At 42.4% G+C, this 19,294-nt stretch overlaps 1 long non-coding RNA gene across 1 annotated transcript in view; it reads right to left on the reverse strand.

Annotated features, from left to right (window-relative positions):
• Positions 1–1,229: 1,229 nt before the first annotated feature.
• The window catches only part of LOC127059626 (uncharacterized), a 46,108-nt gene continuing 28,043 nt past the window's right edge, over positions 1,230–19,294 (reverse strand). The window contains exon 4 of the long non-coding RNA XR_007777635.1: positions 1,230–1,349. This is a non-coding gene — a long non-coding RNA (uncharacterized LOC127059626). The remainder of the gene's footprint in view (positions 1,350–19,294) is intronic.

Here is a 19,294-nt window from a genome sequence, read left to right on the forward strand (position 1 = left end):
CACAAACCCATCTTTCTTTGGTGTGAAATTCAGGCAGACTGGCTGGGAACCTGTGCTGTGCCACGGGGAGTGCCCACCCCAGAGACAATTCTGAGTATTTCTGTTTTGACTTCTGGTTTCTTTCTGCTTTACTCTTCTCTCATCTGTTTGTCAGGATAACCTCTAAAGAGACCCTATGGGGGAGCTGCAAAGAGGAGACTGAAGGATGAAAGTCAAGCTTCCCAGTCCACAGAGCCTGGATTTTGTTTGGAATGGAAATGTGTGGCTGGAGAAGAGTCTTGTTGTGAGCCCTGAGAGAGAGGCAGGAGTGCAGGAGCTCACAAGGAAGATCTGAATTGCTCAGTGCAGCTGGGCTCAGCTGACACTGCTGCCTGCTTAGGAGGGAGCCAGAGCCACTGGGGTAAAAACAACCTTTATGATGGATGTTTGACTTCACAAGTGAAACCTCTTGAGTGAAGGAAAACTGCTTGGCTGTGCCTCAGCATAGATGTTGTCCCCTTGCTCTCCAGGTACTGCTGGTGGAAAAGGACTTGGAGATTAAGTAGACAATAAAGTTTCCTTCTCACTTTGAAAGCTGGGGGAATAGGTTTCCGTGGCAAGGCAGCAATAGAGAGGCTTTGGAGAAAAAAATTAAAAATGAAATCCAGCCACATGGCATTTCTTGTAACTCCCTCAGCTGCTGTGGCACAGACTCACCCATCTGTTATCTGACAGCACTTTCACTGCAGCTCCAAATTGTTCAGGGTGGAGATTATTCACGTGTCAGCTGGGACCTGGCTTTAGTGCAGCCTGCTCAGCCAGCCTGGCACAGCATTTGTCATCAAACATTTGGGAGATGAGGTCCTATGGCCTGTCAATTATGATGAAAGAATTGGAGAGGGACACGTTCCACAAAACATTACCTCAAAGAGGGCTTTCTTTTTTAACTTTATGTGGGTTTGGTGATAAAAAAAAAAAAAATCCCAAACCAGCGGAAAATATAAAAGTTATTTTACTTCTACAGAGCTTTTAAAAGTCCTGCATGAATTCTTCAGTACCAGGCTAGGTGCTGAGGCAGGAATTCCAGGAGCTCTGCTGCAGAACTGGGGCCAACCAGTGTCCCCAAAAAGACCTGACAGTGTCACCAAAACCACCCCACAGTGTCACCAAAACCACACACCAGCCTCTCCCAGCACTGCTGGGTTCTGCCCCACAGCCAACAGCCAGCCCTTAGCATGCACCACATTTACCTTAATCATTTCTGTACTGGAAACTGAAGAAGACATATGAATCCCACAAAAGATTTATTGCTGTTAGATATCATCTTTTCTTTCACAAATATTCATCTTCCCAGGGTCCATTATTGATTTCTGTAGAAAAGATGGAGAAATTAATCAGCTGCTTCAAATTCTGCCCATAAGCAATGACTATGGGAAGAAGAGTTAAATTTTCATGTACAATCATGAAGAAAATATTTTAGCCAGATAGCATCAAACTAAAACAAGCAGAATCTGAGTTATTCAAGGGGAAAAAAAAAAATCCTTCCTCAAACTGAGCCCTCCCGTTGGATCCAGAGTGCCCACAGTATTCCCCACCTGCATTTCTGCTTCCCAATTAATAATTTGGGTTTGTTGCTGGGCAAGCTGCCAGTGCATGCAGTTCCCACCACAGGATTGTGCTGCTCTTGTGTGAAAGTGACCCAAAATGACATTGAACAATTCTTTAGCCATGGCAGGAGGTGTCAGAAGAGCCCATAGCAAACCCCAGAAACAGCCATAAGAACACAGGTAAATGGTAGAGAGACCAAATTCCTGACAGATTGGACATTTGACCTCTACTTTAAAACAACATTGTCTCTTCATAAATATATATTTGTATATTAGACACATGTATTAAACCTTTTATGGGTTTTCTTTCTCTCTAAATAAAAGTAAGACATGGTGACAACTATTGTTTATTAGTCCTGCCAGCTGGACTCAAATCTGCTGCATATGTCAGCACAAATCTGTGACTGGGGACGTGTGCAGCTGATATTTCCCTCAGTAAACATTCCTGCTTGGGAAAGACCTAAACCATGCCATTGGAAATACAGCATCACCCCACACCAAGCTAATCCCGGGCTGAAAAGCAAGAGATTACATTGTAATTGTAATTACAGCTGATTTCTCAGCCAGCTTGAAAAGCCATGAAAAATCAGAAGAATCTTCTGCAGTGTTTGAAGAGTGGCACACTGTGAACCAAAGCTGAACCTGCTCAAGCTTCCCCATCCCCCTGTGGCTGCCCAGCCCTGCCCTGGAGCTGGCTGGTGAGGGCACAGCTGAAAACAGGGATGTGCTTTGAGCCCTGCAGCCTCCTGCCTGCCCTGGGGGACCTTTGGGCAATGGGAGAAGCTTCAGCTCTGCTGGAGGAGCAGGGAGGAAAACACAGATGATACAGTGATGCCTCAGGATTGGAGCTTTTCCATTTTCATGTCTTTGTGACCCTGCAGTTTTTCAGTGTCTAACTCTGAACCCCATGCACAGTGTGAGCTGCTGCTGTCCCATTTGGGGCACACAACAATTCCTCTCCAGGCTGGGAACCAAGGACAACTCACTGCCTCAGGGCCCAGAGATGGAAACCAAAATGATTTTGGGGAGCAAACTTGGGGTCAATGACTTCATTAGCTGAAGCTGTAATTGGAACATTAATCCCCAAAATGCAAATGGACCAAACTTATCAAAGTGTGCAAACCTGTGACCCATCATCCATTTTTGGGTGTAGCCCTGGGGGGCTTTGCCTGCCCAAAATGTACCTGGAGACCCTTCAATAAATAGAACTGCTTTTTATTCCCTTAATTCTGTCTGGCCTCTGTTTTTGGGTAGCCCAGAAGAGGCCCCACAGAGGTGATCCCACATCAGCACTCCCAGCAGCATTCAGCATCTCAGACCCGAATGGGGCTGAACACAGTGGCCAAACAATTGCACAGTTTGTGCAGTTTGTAGATCCCTCTGTCAGGAGCAGCCGTGCCCAGGACACTCCTGTGGCTTTGGGGGCTGCCCTGCCCACTGCCCACTGCAGCCATTGCCCTGCAATTACAGATCCCAGTGCCTGGGTACCCATGGCAGGGGCTGCATCAGCCAGCCTGCAGCACTGCACAACACCACCCTACTCATTTCCAAGGCTTTCTCACTCCACACCAGCCTCAGATCAACTGCAAATCCAGTTTAGCAGCTGAACTGAGCAATCAATCACTCCGAAACAAGATTCAGAGCAGTCCTGGTGAACACACAGAAGGCAATTAGATGCCACTGTTTGTAAAATAATATTGGTGGGAATTCTTTTCCCTCATCTGATTTATTTCTGTCAATCTGCAGTTTAGGTTCTGTGTCATGATTAACTCCTTTGTCCTGAGATGCCACATCAAAGTAATGCTGGCATTATTAAATGCCTCTGAAAGCAATTCTGAACCTCACAATTGCTCAGGAAATTGATTAAAGGGAGTCAGCTAGCACTGCTAATTTGCAACTGGTTATTTTTAATGACAGACTGATAAAATGGAATGCTAAACTTGAGGATAAAACTCGCTTTATGTAATATGTTAACTTGCACAGAGCACATTTGCATAAACATTTGTAGGATAAAATGAGTCCTTGGGCAGTTCAGACCATTTGGGCTGGCTGGCTGGGAAGAGGTGCTAGACAGAAATACAGTGCCTGCACTGTCAAATCCCACTGTCAACATATCCATCAAAAGTCATAATCTCTTTAACTTCTTTGCCAGGTTTTACAGAATAAGGTTTTAGGTTGTGCTTTTCATCAATACCAGCAGCTAAACTCATCTGAGGGAGCTCTAGGAGTCAATTAATGTGGTACTCAAGGACAAGAGGGCACAAGAAATTCAAACAAATACCAGGTTATGCAGAGGTTTCCAAGTATTGAATGCATTTCTGGTATTGCATGTTTGTACTGGATGTACTGGTGGCTTCCATGAGCATTCTTTCAGGAATGCCAGGGTGATATCAAACAGAAAACTTTAATAAAACAGGTTTGACTAAATTGTTTATTGTCCTTCTCCTCCAAAAAGAGAGACAGGAAAGTGTTTGAAGCAATCAAAAGATAAAAATCTGCATTGATTGCTCTCAGGAAAGCAGGCTAAAATTGAATGCCTGTGTCCTTACAAACACATTGGAAAGGTGTCCAAAACCCTCTGAAAAGCAAGTTTGAGGCAGGGAGAAACAGAAAACTCTGATTTGCAGGGAGAATTTTGTACACTCATTCCATTGAAACAGCACTAAGTGAAAGTTTAAGTGATCACTATTTTAAAATAATTTAGAATATTACAGTAGTAGAGACACATTTACTGCAAACATCCTCAGAGCAGTGCTCAAAAGATTTGCTTTGGTCCCTCTAGAAACACTCAGAACTCAAATTCACTTCGGTGGAAAACTCCTAAATGACTACAAAAGTGATTTTCACCTTCTGCAATGCATACAAGTATGGCTCCATCTGACTTTTTTTTTTTCTCATTGTCAGAGTCCCAAACCTCAGGAAATCCTCACCAATCAGCATTTCTAGGGGGGAAGGAACAGCCCTGAACACAGATTCCTCTCGTGCAGACAATTACATGAATAAGGCAGCAGTTCCAAGCAGTCCATGGAGCTCACACACACACATGAGATTTGCAGCCCTTGTCAGAGAGTTTGCTTCTGGCTATCCTCAGCCTTGCAACATTCTCACATTAATTTTGGGCAGCATGAATTATCCCGCTTGGGGCATTTTGAACATGCTTGAAAATAAATAATTAATGCATTGGACACTATTAATTAGCAAAACTCAGAAACAGCCACTGTTACAGAGCCTGAAAAGTTTTTCTAAAGTTGTCAGGCTGTTAATAATAAATAGGGTGGAAATGGCCAATTAACATCCTTAAATAGCAACCTTTATAAACAGTGGAAAATACCACTTTTAATGATCTTTTGATATGAGAAATGAAAACCACTAACTCTGCTACTTTAGTCCTAATGCCTCACCAACAGAAATGTGGATTTACACTTGCAGGGGAAGCAGACCTGTGAAACAAAGACAAGATTTAACTACAATTCCTTTCAGGTACTAGAAATCCATTTTCTCACACTTATTATGTGGCAAAAAAAGTTTGTTTAAAATAACATGTGAAGGTGAAGATCTATGACCACATTTACTCATTCCTGCAGTTTTGGAAATCACAGACCTGCAGTGATACAGGTTGCATTATAAATCATGATTTCTCTAAGGCATTGATACAGAATAAAAATAGTTTATTTCCCAGTCTCAACTTGTTCTAACAATGACTTGTTTTTGTTGTAGGACTGGGAATAACGAGGTGAGGGCAGGGTGGTGAGTGGGAGCATGGATTTACAAAGCTGAATGACCTTTCCCACAAGGAGAGGGGCTCACTGGAGGATGGCAGAGCAGGGCTGATGGGGACCTTGACTCCAGTGAGGATTCCGGGGCTGTCTCCCCATTATTCTCGTGGACAAACTGACAAGGCAGGGCCTAGAGGAGCAGACAGCTGAGCAGGTTTAAAACTGGCTGAAGTGCTGAAAGGTTTCTGGTGGCACATTCCAGCTGGAGGCCATGCTTTTATAGCCATGGAAAACACCCCACAGCAGAGTGAAGGCAACAGGGAAAAGGAGAGGGGAAGATGCAAACCCAGGCAGCAGCACTGCTCCTTCCCTTCCCCTTCTCATAAAAACTAATAGAGAGGGTAAAAGAGAAAATTATACAAAATTGACTGCTGTAGCATTGGAGTCTTATCAATATTCATCTTGAGGTGACCCAGACACTGACAGAGCTCACACACAGCCCTGGTACAGCATAAAGCATCTACTTGACAGTCAACAAAAACACCAGCACCCTGAGCTATAATATTGTTGCACTGCCAGTTCATTTATTCATGAACTGCAGAGGAAAATAAGCACGTGGAATGGATATAAATTTTCAGTTCAAAAGTTACTGCCATCAAGGGAGAGCCCTAAGTTATGCACTACCTTTATGAAAAACTTTGTGGTTTGTTTCTCTTTCCCCAGGAATGCTGCAGCACATCTAATGAGCACACCCCTCAGCCTTTCTCTTATGGAACAAAGCTTCCCTCTGCTGCTCGGGGCTCACGCTCAGCTGACATCTGCACCAGAAACAAAACTGCTCTAAAAGTTTGGAAATAACAATGCTCGATTTACTGCCTCTTTCTTTCCTTTTTTTTCCTTTTTCCAAATATGAGTCCATCTGCTTCCTTATCTGAGTCCTCGTTGGCTGTTCTTGCCTGCATTTGGCCATGCAGTAAAACCACTTTGCACAGCAGAGGAATCCACTAAAGGACACAGATTTAAGAGAAAATCTGATTTTTAGGCAATAATCAGACACTAAATTCTATCCTGGAAGGTAATGCAGCCCAGAGAGCATTTATGCTTTCTTTACAACACCTGAAAAGTGTAAATTCTGGACTGGTTTATGAAAGAACAAAATAACCTGAGTTTGACAGGCAGCTGTCGTGAATAATATGAATGATTCTTTATCTTTTCCTGAGCTGGGGGATTGTCAGAGCAGCCTGAGCTCTGGCTGTGCTGGGGTCCAGCTGCCACTGCCCTGACTCCAAACCCTTGGGACAGGGAGCAGCAGGAGGAATCCAGCCCAGGAGCACCAGGAGGAATCCAGCCCGAGAGCACCAGGAGGAATCCAGCCCAGGAGCTCTTCCTCCTCTGCCTGGAATGATGCACACACTGGTCAGGCCCAGCTGTTCAGGAAAGCTCCAAATAACAGGATGAAAACTCAGGATATCCAGGCCTTTTAAAAGAGATTAACCAAGATTTAATGCCTTAAAGTACCTCTAAGTATGAACAAAAACAAGAAAGTTTAAATCTTTGTGTTAAGGTCAATATTTTGGGTTTATTAATATATTCTGCTCTGTGTCAACAAAAGCACAATGTCATGGGTTTGGGCTGGGCTTACTATGAAAAAGAACAGTGAATATTTATAGTTTGCCTGTAAAAGATTGTCTAATGAATAAATGCAATTGATAATTAGAAATTACAAGTAAAGATGTTCCTACCAATACCTCTGCCTAATGACATTTAAAACCTGACCTGCTCAGTCACCAAACATTCCCAACAAAGCCACATTCAGAGATTCTGAACAGCCATGGAGACTTCACATCTAGGAAATCTTAAGGTTTAGTTAGGATGAAATTAAAAACTCTCCAAAAAGCAATGATGGCTTCAGAAAAAGAACGGAGGGTAAAGTGCATAACTGCACACTTGAAATGAAAAAGTATCAGTGAATGAGACAGAAAAGATGCAATTTGTTGTTTCTCTATAAAATTCTAAACAACCAATTAAATCAATTTAAAATATTTTATACACATACTTGACCATTTTTGTTATTCCTCAATTTAGATTTCACAATATGTTAATTATTAAAACAGGCCATTGAGTCATTTCTTCAAGCTAGGAGAACTAAAACAAACTGCTAAGACATGTTCCTTCTTTTTCCTTGCATTAAAATCCTCTTTTATGGGAGCTATCACAGCGTTACCACGCTGCTTTGCTTTCCCCTGTCCACCTCGAGTGAAAACAAGCACCAAAAAAAGGGAGGAGGGGGAGAGAGGGCTGAGGGAAGCTCTGGTGGAGCTGCCATCTGATCTGAATCCTGATTGCCACCTGCTGCATCGTTTAACTGCAAACAAGACCTGCACTCTCCCCGGGGAATGGATGGCTGTGATTTAGCTAACTGGCATCTGGATGCTGCTCACAAGCAGAGCTGAGAGAACATTCTCCTGGCGCTTCCAAGCCCTGTGCTAAAGGAAGCAGTTTGGGCATTAAGGCTTCAGGTGCCTCATTACATCTCTATTGACAGCTCCCCTATTTTCTCCTGAAATCTCCAGCCAGCTCCTGCACAAACTCGTGGCACCACGCTCACTTGGTTTCTGTCAGAAATTTGGGAGGGGAGGTCTTTGTCTCCCTGGGCCAACACCCATAAAGTGCACAGGTACACACAGCCCAGGAGGCAGAAATGGCTCCCTGTGGAATTGTCCTTTGTAACAGGCATTCCTCATATTCCAGCCCCTGTTTTGCAATGAAAACTGCAATGTCTCAAAAACCATACCTGTAAATACAGGTTCACTTCATTACACACAGGTCCAAAACCAGAGTGGCACAAACAGCAAATGCAGGAGTGCAGAAAAGTACAAATCACTGGAACAACCTGTTTAAAGTCTGAAATATCTTTATGCATTTTTTTTAACATTTCTTGTCACCAATATCAGCAAACATCATGAACAGAATCAGATAAAAGGAACATTATTGGGCAGATCCTCTGCTCTTGACAAATAAACCCACCTTGTTCAGTAATGAAAAAGAAAAGACACTTTTATTCAACATCAAAAAGTCTTACTAGAAAAACAGAGGGGAAAAATACTCAGGATAAAGTTCAGCTGTTGAAAAACTAAACAGCCCAAAGCATAGATTTATACCAAACACCTGTAAAATTACAAAATGATGCATGGCTAAAATGTAAATTTTTTTTGCTTATGATAAAATCACTTGGAGATAATTTTTTGTGGTACAGCTGAGCTTTTTTGTTTTCTGAACAAATTTAAAGAGCTTCAGCACAAACAGTCTCATTTTCTAAATATACAGGGTAAAATTTCTATGTATATTTCTAAATATATAGGATAAATAAAATAAATGGAATCTACCCTCTAAAACATAAAAAACTCAAACAGATAAATGTATCTTAGAGCCAGTAACAATACAGAACCCACACTCCATCAAGCTGTTACCCAGTTTTTATGGGATGAAGAGATTCATTCAGAAGCCTTAATATGATAATGCATTAATATAATGGAGCATTGTGTCTCAATATCACCACGGGACAGCTCCAAAAATGCAAAACAAAATTAAGTTGCAATCTAATTTGTTAAATCCCATTTAGTCAGGTTTGCAAACTCTTTTCTGCCAACATCAGCTGTTTTGGTTGCCAGTTAGTAAATAAACACTGCTAGGAATGCAAGGAGAGGTGAAGCCACATGCACAGCTATAAAGCACAGACCTCTGCAGTAAAGAAATGCTGGATAGAAGAAATCCCAATAAACTGGACATGAGTCAAACACTGAAACCCTCTAATTCCTCGAAAGTTTCCAAAATTTCCATCATCACAGGTTTCTCACATTAATATGATTGGTTCACTTCACAGAACTGCTGAGAAAGTCAGAAAAGCAGGGAATGTGCTCTCTGAGTAGGAAATACTGATTGGGAATTTTCTGCTTAGGGGGAAACATGGAGGGGTGCCTGGAAAACACAAATCTTGATGCTTCTAATAGTGCAGAATAGGTGAGCTTTAGGTGGATTTTCCCAGGTGTGTTTAAAATTATAACAGGCCAACTTCCTTTACTCTGATGAGTTCCTCTGTTACAAAGCTGCTCAAGAATTTCTTGGCTCTAAGCTGCAGCTCAGTGCTTTTTATGGGTATGGTTGAGAACTGAAACTGACTGGGCTAAAACGTGCTGGATTTGTCTCAGGAGTCTAAAAAAACACTTTTTTTTTTTTTTTTTTTTTTGCTTTGATAGTACAGAATAGTTCCACTGACATCTAGATCAGCAGAACCAAGGGGCAGTGATGAAAACATCTCATGGAACAGAGCAGAAAGGACACCAGAGCTCTGAGGAGCTCACTGCACATCCTTGCAGTGGAATGGGAGCTACTCCAGCACCATTACTCATTTCAAACTCATTTTAAACTCATGATGAAATCATTTCAGTTCATGGCAGGGACCCCAGGAGTGGCACCTGGGGAGGAATGAGCTGCCTGGGGCAGGGGGGGACAGGACTGCTGCTGGCAGCAGCTCCCAGCACTTGCCAAGATGCAGCTCCTGGTGGCTCTGTGGGACACCTGAGGAGGTGGGAGGGCTGCTGGTGTCACAAGGGGCAATCCCACTGCTCCTGGGCTGGCCACACACTCATCTGACCTCTCAAGAAAGCAGTTCAGCTTTTTGCCAGAAAAATAACAATTCAGAAGGGAGAAAAGGTGACAGGAATTGGAGCTGACACGGGAGAGGCTGGAGAGGTGCTTGGACTGCAGGATGAGGGAGAGGAAGCCCAGCAGGAAGCTGCAAGCTGTTAGATGAACTCAGGTGTCACCAAACTTCACGCTTCAAGACCGAGGTTAAAATTGCTATTTGAACAATTCATTATTTCAGGCACACGAGCACTCCCAGGGAAATGAAACAAAAGCAGTGAACTTCATTTAAATACAGGCTGGGAACAACTGCCAGGAGGAACAAGGTCAGCATCAATTCCCCTGATCACATCCCTGAGTGCTGTAAAGTACACGCTGCTTTTATCTCCTAACAGTCCAACTGATTAATATGAGAGCTAAAATTGCCAGCCTCCATGGGATGGGGAGGAACAGAGAGATGGGAACATGTGCTGAAAATTAAAAGGTGCTGAGAAATGATCAGGCCATTCCCCCAAGTCTGCAGAAAGAACAACTCCTGGCAGCCAAATTCTGAGTTATGGCTCCCAGGCTCATTGCAGAGTTGCCAATGCTGTGCCAGACATGAAGACAACTTCACTGGCACTGAGGTGCTTTGTTTTCAACAAGACTCTTGGGCTGATGGAAGACAAGACAGAAGAAATTCCATCTTTAGTCACAACATCACACCACCCCCACCACGCTCAAAACAACCAGAAAGGAGAGAGCTCGTGGCTGGCACTGAGATAACTCAACCATTGGCTTCTTCTCTTTCCATCTTCTCAGCATAACCCAAAATGCCTTGGTTTAATGCTGGATCTTGACAAGAATGCTGCTGAGAGCTCAGAACTTTTTTATAAAATAGATTTACTGAGAAGCTGGGAACAAATCCATTTAGATGAATTGTAAAATGAGGGCTTAGCATTCAGTGACACAAAATGACAGGCACATGCTGAAATGAACTAACCCCACTGGCTTGCATGTAATACCCAGTGTCTGTAAATGTATCATCCCTCCATTTCTAAAATTATTTAAAAAGAAAAACTCCTAAAATGTCATGAAAGTAAAGGAAGGGGCTGAAAGTAGAATTGAGCTCCTCATTCTGGTTTTGATTTCTTAGTGATCTTAGTAAATCACCAACTCATTCTTCACTTTCTGCCTCATAAAACTGAAAAAAAACCCTTGATATATACCTGACACTTTTAATATGAAAAGCACTTTAGAGAAGCTTTTTGACACAGGATGAAAGATTGTACTTTGCCATACAGAATAGCTGTATTACCTGACATGCTCATTATACACTGTCAGAGCCCAACAACTTTCAGAATATTTTCCTTTTATTATTCCTCACTCTTTGACTGTGTTCAGTAATTACAGATGGAATTCTGCAGATTGGTTTAGTGACTTAGGAGAGTGCTTCCCCCAGAAATCCAGATAAACCTGCTTCTCACCTGCTCAGAAATGTTTTCACAAGAGCCTTGCAGGTATTTGGGTAAAGGTTTTTGTAATGCAGCCTTCTCAGCCCACAGAGCTGTGAGAAAAGGAGCCATACCTATTTAAAATCTCTGGCATTCCTTAATGCTATAAACAGAAAATAACCCAAATTAGTTGTATTTCTTGTCCGGTGTCACTAATCACTGCACACATCCACACAAGCAGCATTCCCAGCACAAACACAATTATTTGTCATTTCTGTGCTTACATTCCAGGTCCCAACCCAGAGTGGGTTTTACTCCTTCTCCCTCTGTCATCTGCAGGATGAGATGCCCATGAGCAGCACATGATCATTTTCACCAGCCCAGCTCCCCTGGCTGTGCTCACAGCACTGGAATTTCTCTGGAACCACTTCTGGCACACTTCAGACCTGCTCCCCTTCAGCAGAAATTGCCCTGCCTATTTCAGAAACAATCAGAAAGCACCAACTGCATATTTATTTGGCTACCTGTCCTGCCCTTCAGAGCAGGATAATGCTTATAATGCTTAAAAAATAATTATTACCATGCAGGATAATGACATTCCACGGAGAGGGAAGTGCTGCTCTCAAAGGCTTTTGGGAACCATTTCAGCAAGCCAAACAACGCCAATGAACTGACATCACTCCCAAAATAGCTCTTTGTGTGGCAGTGAAGTGATGCCCAGACACACCAAACAAGGGGCTCTGTGTTCCCGGGGGTGGCAGACACCCATCTGCTCCTTCCAGGCTGCCAAATCCGAGGGCCTTTATGCAAAACAGGGCTTGGGTTATGCAATTTGCCAGGCTCTGCCCCTTTCCTGCTCCTCACACAGTGCCACACTCACGGCTGCAGGGATGGGGGAAAGAAATCCTGCTTCTCTCCCGCTGGCTCTCACAGGAAATTTAGCCAAAACCACACAAATTGCTGCTGAAAGTTCTGAGAAAATTCATGGCTCGGTGCATTTCTGTTTCTTAGCTCCTCGTGCCAGTAAAATTCCTGATTTTCTCTGGAGTGAAAGTCATTGCAGAGAACATCTTACCCAAGTGCAGAGGAACCTGAAGGGATGGCCCCAGGTGAGGATCTGGCCCCAGGTGAGGACCTGGCTCCTGACAAACCCCACAGCTTGGAGCACTGTGAGGAAATCATTCCAGCAGAGGATGACCCAAATATGGGCTGGAGATGAGCTCTGAGCTCTGGGACTCCTCACACCCAAAATCCCCACCTGAGGCCTGGGGACACATCCTAAGGTCAATTGGGGTAATTCAGTTCAAGTGCTGTGAAAGTTTGGTGTCTACCAAGATGTTCCAGATCCCAGAACTATTTTAGGTTTAATTCATTGCTGGAGTTATGTTTTGTATTTTTTCTGTGCATTAAAAAACTACTTAATGATTATCAAAACAAATAGAAAACCCAAAAGAAACAGCTTTTCAAAGACTGTAGAGGTGCACAGGAAAGGCTGATATAGAGTCAAAGTAGGGGGAAAAAATGGAAAGAAATTGTGACTTTTTAAAATATATTTGACTGTTCTACAGAATACTCAGCAGCGAATAAAGACCAGTGTCTGTTATATTATGGTAACATGAATATATTATGGTAGGAGCTCATCTTTCCCAGAGTTTCTACTGGTTAATAGTTTAGCCTTAGGGTTCTATAGGAGAAAAAAAAAAAAAAAGAAAAATTGTTTAATTTAGGAAGTAAGAGTAACTCCTTGTTATAAACAACATGCACTCTGGGGCCAAGATAATTTTAGTGTGCACTTGTTATTTAAATGAGTGCAGTGTCTCCATATGGCCATATGGATGTGAGATATATGTTACGTGCTCAAGGGGCACTGAAGGATTTAAAGTACATATGTTAACAAATAATGCTGAGCTGGCACCCAGCACTGCTGTCCTCACCATGGCAAACAGTGACCTGCTCCATTTTTTCATTTGTTGTTTCATCAGAAGGGTTTCTAAAAGCACGTGGGGATTCACAGAGCTTTACTGCATGATCAAGTAATTTCAAGAATTACACAACTGGAGGCACCATACCTCTGTCTGTGCTCTTCCAAGCAAAACCAAACCCAAGTTCCATATATAACCACAAATATTGGTTAAATTGAGAATTCCCAGAAAATCTCAGTATTAACACTTCTCATTTATTATGATACTATGTTAATTCATGCCAGATGGAGACGATTCAAATGTTCATGACTTGTACTTGTCACGAACATATGCTCCTGGAATAATGGAGTGGTTTCATAGCAAACAACATCCCATATTTAAAGACCTGTGATGAGGCTCATAAAAGAAAATAAGAAAACCAAGAACATAAACAGAGAAGGGCACAGCTGGAAAACAAAACCAAACCAAAAAAAGTCAGGGTCTTCACTACCAAGAGGATTGTGGAGGGCAATGAATTCTCTGCACACTCCTGACCCTGCACTGGGCACAGCCCTTGAACACCTGGAAGGGAACACTTGGTATTTCCTGACTTCCCCACAACACAGCAATTCTGGATATTCAAGGCAAGTACTTCAATTACAGTGGAAAGCAAGAGAAAAATCAGATATTCCAAATTCTGCATTTAATTCAAGGCCTACCTTGTAGATGTGCCCAGGGTGGAGGTGCCAAGGGCGTGCCAGGGAGGTGACAGTGACAGTGCCCAGTGGAGGCAGAGCTTGGGCCTTGCTGCTCTGAACCCAGGGAGGGCATGGCCAGGTTAGTAAAGGCTTGCTCTCAGTGCTGCCCTTGATTCAGCTCTCAGAAACAGGTGCTGAAGAGGAAAGTATCTGTTCTTTATTTTTGAAAGTATTCTGTTTAATCAGGAAAACAGATTTCTCAGCTTGTTGCCACGATGCCCTTGCATTTTGAGCCCAATTCCTCCTCCCTGTGTACCTGAGTAAACTTCTTCCTGCTTCCTTTCCAACACAGCAAATTGGTGCTTTGGGGTTTTGCCCTAAATTGCCAAACAAACTCCAACTAACTTTGTTGCACACAGATTGGTTTCTGCTTCTAAAAATATGATCTGACCAGTAAATGTTCTTTATTCCCCCTTTAAATAGAGCCAGAATTGCTTTTGCTAATGCAATGAAAGCTTACAGAACACCTTCCTCAAGTTTTTACAGGAGATACTCAAACTCCAAACCTCACTCCTGTCCTGGCATAGCCAGAAAAATCAGAATTTGCAAACTCTTTGTGCATAGGTTTGAATGTGAAGTTTGAAACATGGGAACAAGGGATGACAGATGAACTTTGGGGGGGAAAACCAGCAGCAGAGCTGAAATTGTCACATGATGGATTGAGAGGTAGGGGACAGGTACAGGTGGGGAGACAGAGAAGAAATCCATGAAGGAAAGGATCCAAAGGATACCAAAGAAGTGGAGTGAGCAGCTAGGGAAACATATTTACATGGAATGAGCAACAAAGGAAACTCAGAGTCATCTCAACATTTCTTCCAGAACGCAGAAGTTGCTTACAAAGGAAAGAAATTGCAATTGTCAAAGGTAAAAAAGCACTTTTGTTTCAAAACAAAACCACTAAATTAATTGAACAGACTGAACTGCATGTCACGCCAGGAGGTTTAAGCTTTAAATTTCAGATGTGCAGAGATGTTAAAAATCACAGACACAATTTTCACCCTTATGCACTGATAAAACTCTGCAAAAAAAAAAAACAAAACTGATTTAAGAAAAAACCAAACCAAAACAAACACTTGTTTACTTTAGTTTTGCCTGCTGGGGAAGTGGAAAACATGGAAAGCTGAAGGGTTTATATTCCGAGGCTCCACAAATTCTGATTAAATCAATTTGTAGCCCAGTAATAGGCACCATTTTTTCAGGCAGCTCAGGTCAGGATCCCACCCATTTTGGAAGGGCAAATGGGAGAAAGGAAGAGACAGGAAACAAGGACTTGGATTTTGAATTATCATGACAGAGCAAGCTCCTGCAGGACTGCAAAGATTGTTATAATATTTATTGATTTCTGCCAGTGGTAATGGCAGCCTGCTCCCCTCTGAGCTGACTCAATGGGCACAGAGAATGAAAACCTGTTGGGTGAGATAATAAAATGTGCATGTGTTCTGCCTGATAGCAGTAGCCCTGGTGATAATCCTATGAATTCCCAAAATATGTTCCAGCAGGATTCAGAGGACAAGTATTACATCCTGAACAGAAAAAAAGGGGAAAACAAGACGTGGCAGTAGCAATGACCAAAACCTCCAGCCTAAAAAATGGATATAAAAACCTCTACACAACTGTTTCCTTCAGAGAGAAAAGGAAAACAACCAGAAAAAAAATATAAAAAACAAAAAGCTATAAGAGAAGCAGACCCAGACCAAGCAAGTATTCAGCCTTCAGTCAAATATAATCTAAAAATCCCCATCACCAATAAAACTCACATGAGCTTTAATTTGTCTCTGTCAAGTCTGCTTTGTTTACAAGCCCTGAGAATGGTCTCCAAACCTTCCTATGGCTAAACCAGATCAAATATGCCCTTGAATATAAAGGAAAATACTGCTAAACACTCAAAGTATTTTGGGTTTTCCTATGTTGTAAGAGCTGCTGTGGAGAAAAGGATCAAGGGATGCATTAATTTCTGTTCCTATTTGCATTCACCCACTACTTCAGCAAATGGCAGCTTCCTGTTCAGTCTCCTGCAAGAGTGGAGAAATGAGGGAAAAGTTGAAAATATTTTGCATATTCTCTAGAAATGGTGTGCTAAGGTTTTTTATATCTAGAATATGGTCTGTGGATTCATATAAAAGCCCTATATATATATATATATATATATATATATATATATATATATATATATATATATATATGCATACACATATATAAAAAGACAAGCAGCTTTTTCCATGGATTGTGCTACTTATTTTGTTATGAAACAAGAATTTTTGAAAAGACCAAAAAGCTACTGTCAGCAACCAAGTGGAAAAAGCAATGTATTCTTCTTGTTCTTTTTTTAAAAATGATTTGTTCAATCGCTTTTTACCACAGACCATTTAACTTGCTCTCTCCTCCAGTGACAGAAGACAAATCAAAAACTGTCAGGTATTTTAAACTGTGATCTGCACTACACTTGAAGTTTGAACTGCAGCTCAGAATCATTGGACTCAGACCTACAATTGTTGCTATTCCTAGACACATCACAAAATCCAGCTCTGCCAGAGGGATACAGATTCTGCCTAATTCAAAACTAGGACAAAACCTTGCACAAGGCAGAGAAGCCCTGCACAGCCACGGTGCCTGTGAACAATCCCCAAAGCAAAGCTCCCATTCCCAGAGCTGGCACATTCAGCCAGGCCCAGCCAATGCTTGTTTTACCTGTGCAGCTCTCAGCTCCTTTCCCCCCAGACAATGATGTGTTCTCTGACCTTTCCCTCGGTCCTGCTCCCTGCCTGATTCCCAGATTCACCCTGAAGCTCTTTGCTGCGCTTGCTGTCTTCCCTTTTCCCAGAAGGGAAAGATCTTTTTCATCCTCCCAGAAGAATGCACCTTCCCCTTCTGCAGCCACATTCTGAGGTCTCACCCTGCTAATCACACCAGCTGAAGGAGTGGTTCCCACCTCAGATGTGACTTCTCTGTCTTTTCCTGTCTCTGCAGTCAGTTTTCCAACCAGTTCTGAGACAGTAGGAACTCTCAGTAGCAGGAGATCCTGGCTGTGCCCCATAAGGGATGTTCTGAAGCGTCTGACATATGCAAGGAAAAGACTTGCAAATCAATGCTTCTTGAAGGACTTATTCCGTGTGACCCTTCAGAAAGATTCTGTGTGACTTTTCCTGTCACTGCTGAACATGGAGATTGCACCAAAGGAAAAATATTCCAAAGGACAAACCCGTCAGAAGTCGAAATTCTTTATAGATTGCAATAAACCAAACCCACACCCCAAGTCTCACACAGTTCATCTTCCATCTTCCCTTCAGTGAATAAATCAGTGTTACTAAGCACAGTGAAAAGGTGAAAAAGGACACTCTGCACTTTATTTGAAATATACTGCCCATACTCCATTTTATATTCCTTTTGTTATTCAGTGAGTAATGTTTTACTGCACCACTTGCCCAGATTAAGAATGTTTCAGTCTACATACTTATCATTTAAAACCACGATTCCCCCAAAGGGAGCACGATGGGAGAACATGATGTTAATTAGCCTTATGGCATTATATCCCAATTCTGCTCTTGCTGCACCACAGTTGTTGCATTCCCAATGCCTATTCCTTCAACCTCTCATGAAAAGGATCTGCACTTAGCCAACTCAGAGCATATTACTTTCCCATAAGGGAAAAAGACTCATGTAAAATGTACCGACCTGAAGTGAACACCACTAAAACATTAATGCTCTGTTCTTTAAATAGGCTTCCCTTTCATGCTCGCTTTATGCCGGCGTCATGCGAGACTGCCTGACATGTTTTGTTTGGCTGCTGTTTCAAAGAGTGCAGATTCTACTCAGTCCAACTTCCAGGCCCCTGCAGCCCATTCATCCAATTAAAGGACTGTGGAATGAAAACAGAAAAAGCGCTTTGTGGAGCTTCAGAAATATTGTCCCTCAGGAAGGCTGCCTGCGAAAAGCGAACAAACCCATTGTGCAAACTGGTGCATTGCAATAGAATAAAATTGCTCCTCAAAGTCTCTTTATCCAACATGGATTACTGACTCCTGATAGCTGTAGGTTAGTTGAAGGTAGAGTCTATCGGAGTCAGGAAAGCTCTTATTACCTTTTATTATAACACATCCTCCCCCCATAATCCATAAAAAAGCCTCTAGGAGCCCATTCACTTCTCCACCTCTTCGCCGCCTTTCAGTTCCAATAATGCTGAGTACAATTCAGGACTCTTTGCAGCCCACTGTACTTTCCATATGCATTCACAGGCTAAATATGCCTAAAATGCCCTTGGGAAAGGCAGGCTGCCATTTATTATTCCAGATTTCTAGGAGCTGTAGCCCTTGCAGCTCCCTGGGAATATTGTTTCAGACAGTTCTGCTAAAACCTACAACCTTACCTCTTGACCACACTAAGTGAAATTAATTATCATGCAAAATTCCTTGTGATACCCTTTTCCATGCATTAGTAATATAAATAAAGAGCAGAGGAAGACATTTACAGTGGGGCTGACAAACAAATGCTGAAGACCAAGTTTTTATGATTACAGAGCCAAGATTTGAGGAAGGTCACAGCAATAACTGCAGAAAACTAATTATGCACTGCTTTGTGCTGATTGAAAACTCAGGAATGCTGCTGGATCATCCATATTTTAGACACACACAAACACTCTTCAAAGTGAGCTGCACGAACTCCTTCTCCTCCTTGTTAGGAAGGAGCAGAAGAAGACAAAAATGGAGCTGCCCCTCCTATATCCCAGCCTTCCCCACGTTCACAGGGTTTTGGGCACCCTGAAATTAATTCACTCCCTTTGCTTGAGAACCAGAGGATGCCTTTCATCCTGCCCACAACTTAAACCGGTGGTCACTCCAAAAATGGATTCACATTTAGACTGCTTTGAATGCATCCCAAATTTCCAAGGATTTTCATACAAACCTGAAGAATTTTGAAGGTGAATAAAATGTAAAAATTGTTGGCTATCACTGTGTGGTACCCACGTTTCTTGGGTAATACTGGGGCAGCTGGTTTGGATGCTGCTCTTCCACTGGGGTTAGCAAAAACTACTGGTGTTTCCAAAAAACGACATTCATGTGACTTTCCTTCTCTTTTTCCCATATTCTCAAATGAGGTTGATGCCTCACCACACTTCAGGGCTGTCACTTGAAATCCGGGAGAGTGATTTGCCAAAACGAATCATATCCTGCTAAGAGAGAACCACTCCCTTCCTGCAGGCTTTAAACTTGTTAATTATCAGCAAAAATGATGATCAGAATCCTGGACTTCTCATCTGTG

Source organism: Serinus canaria, chromosome 4A (genome assembly GCF_022539315.1).
Source record: "Serinus canaria isolate serCan28SL12 chromosome 4A, serCan2020, whole genome shotgun sequence".
In the NCBI taxonomy this organism is placed as follows: domain Eukaryota; kingdom Metazoa; phylum Chordata; class Aves; order Passeriformes; family Fringillidae; genus Serinus; species Serinus canaria.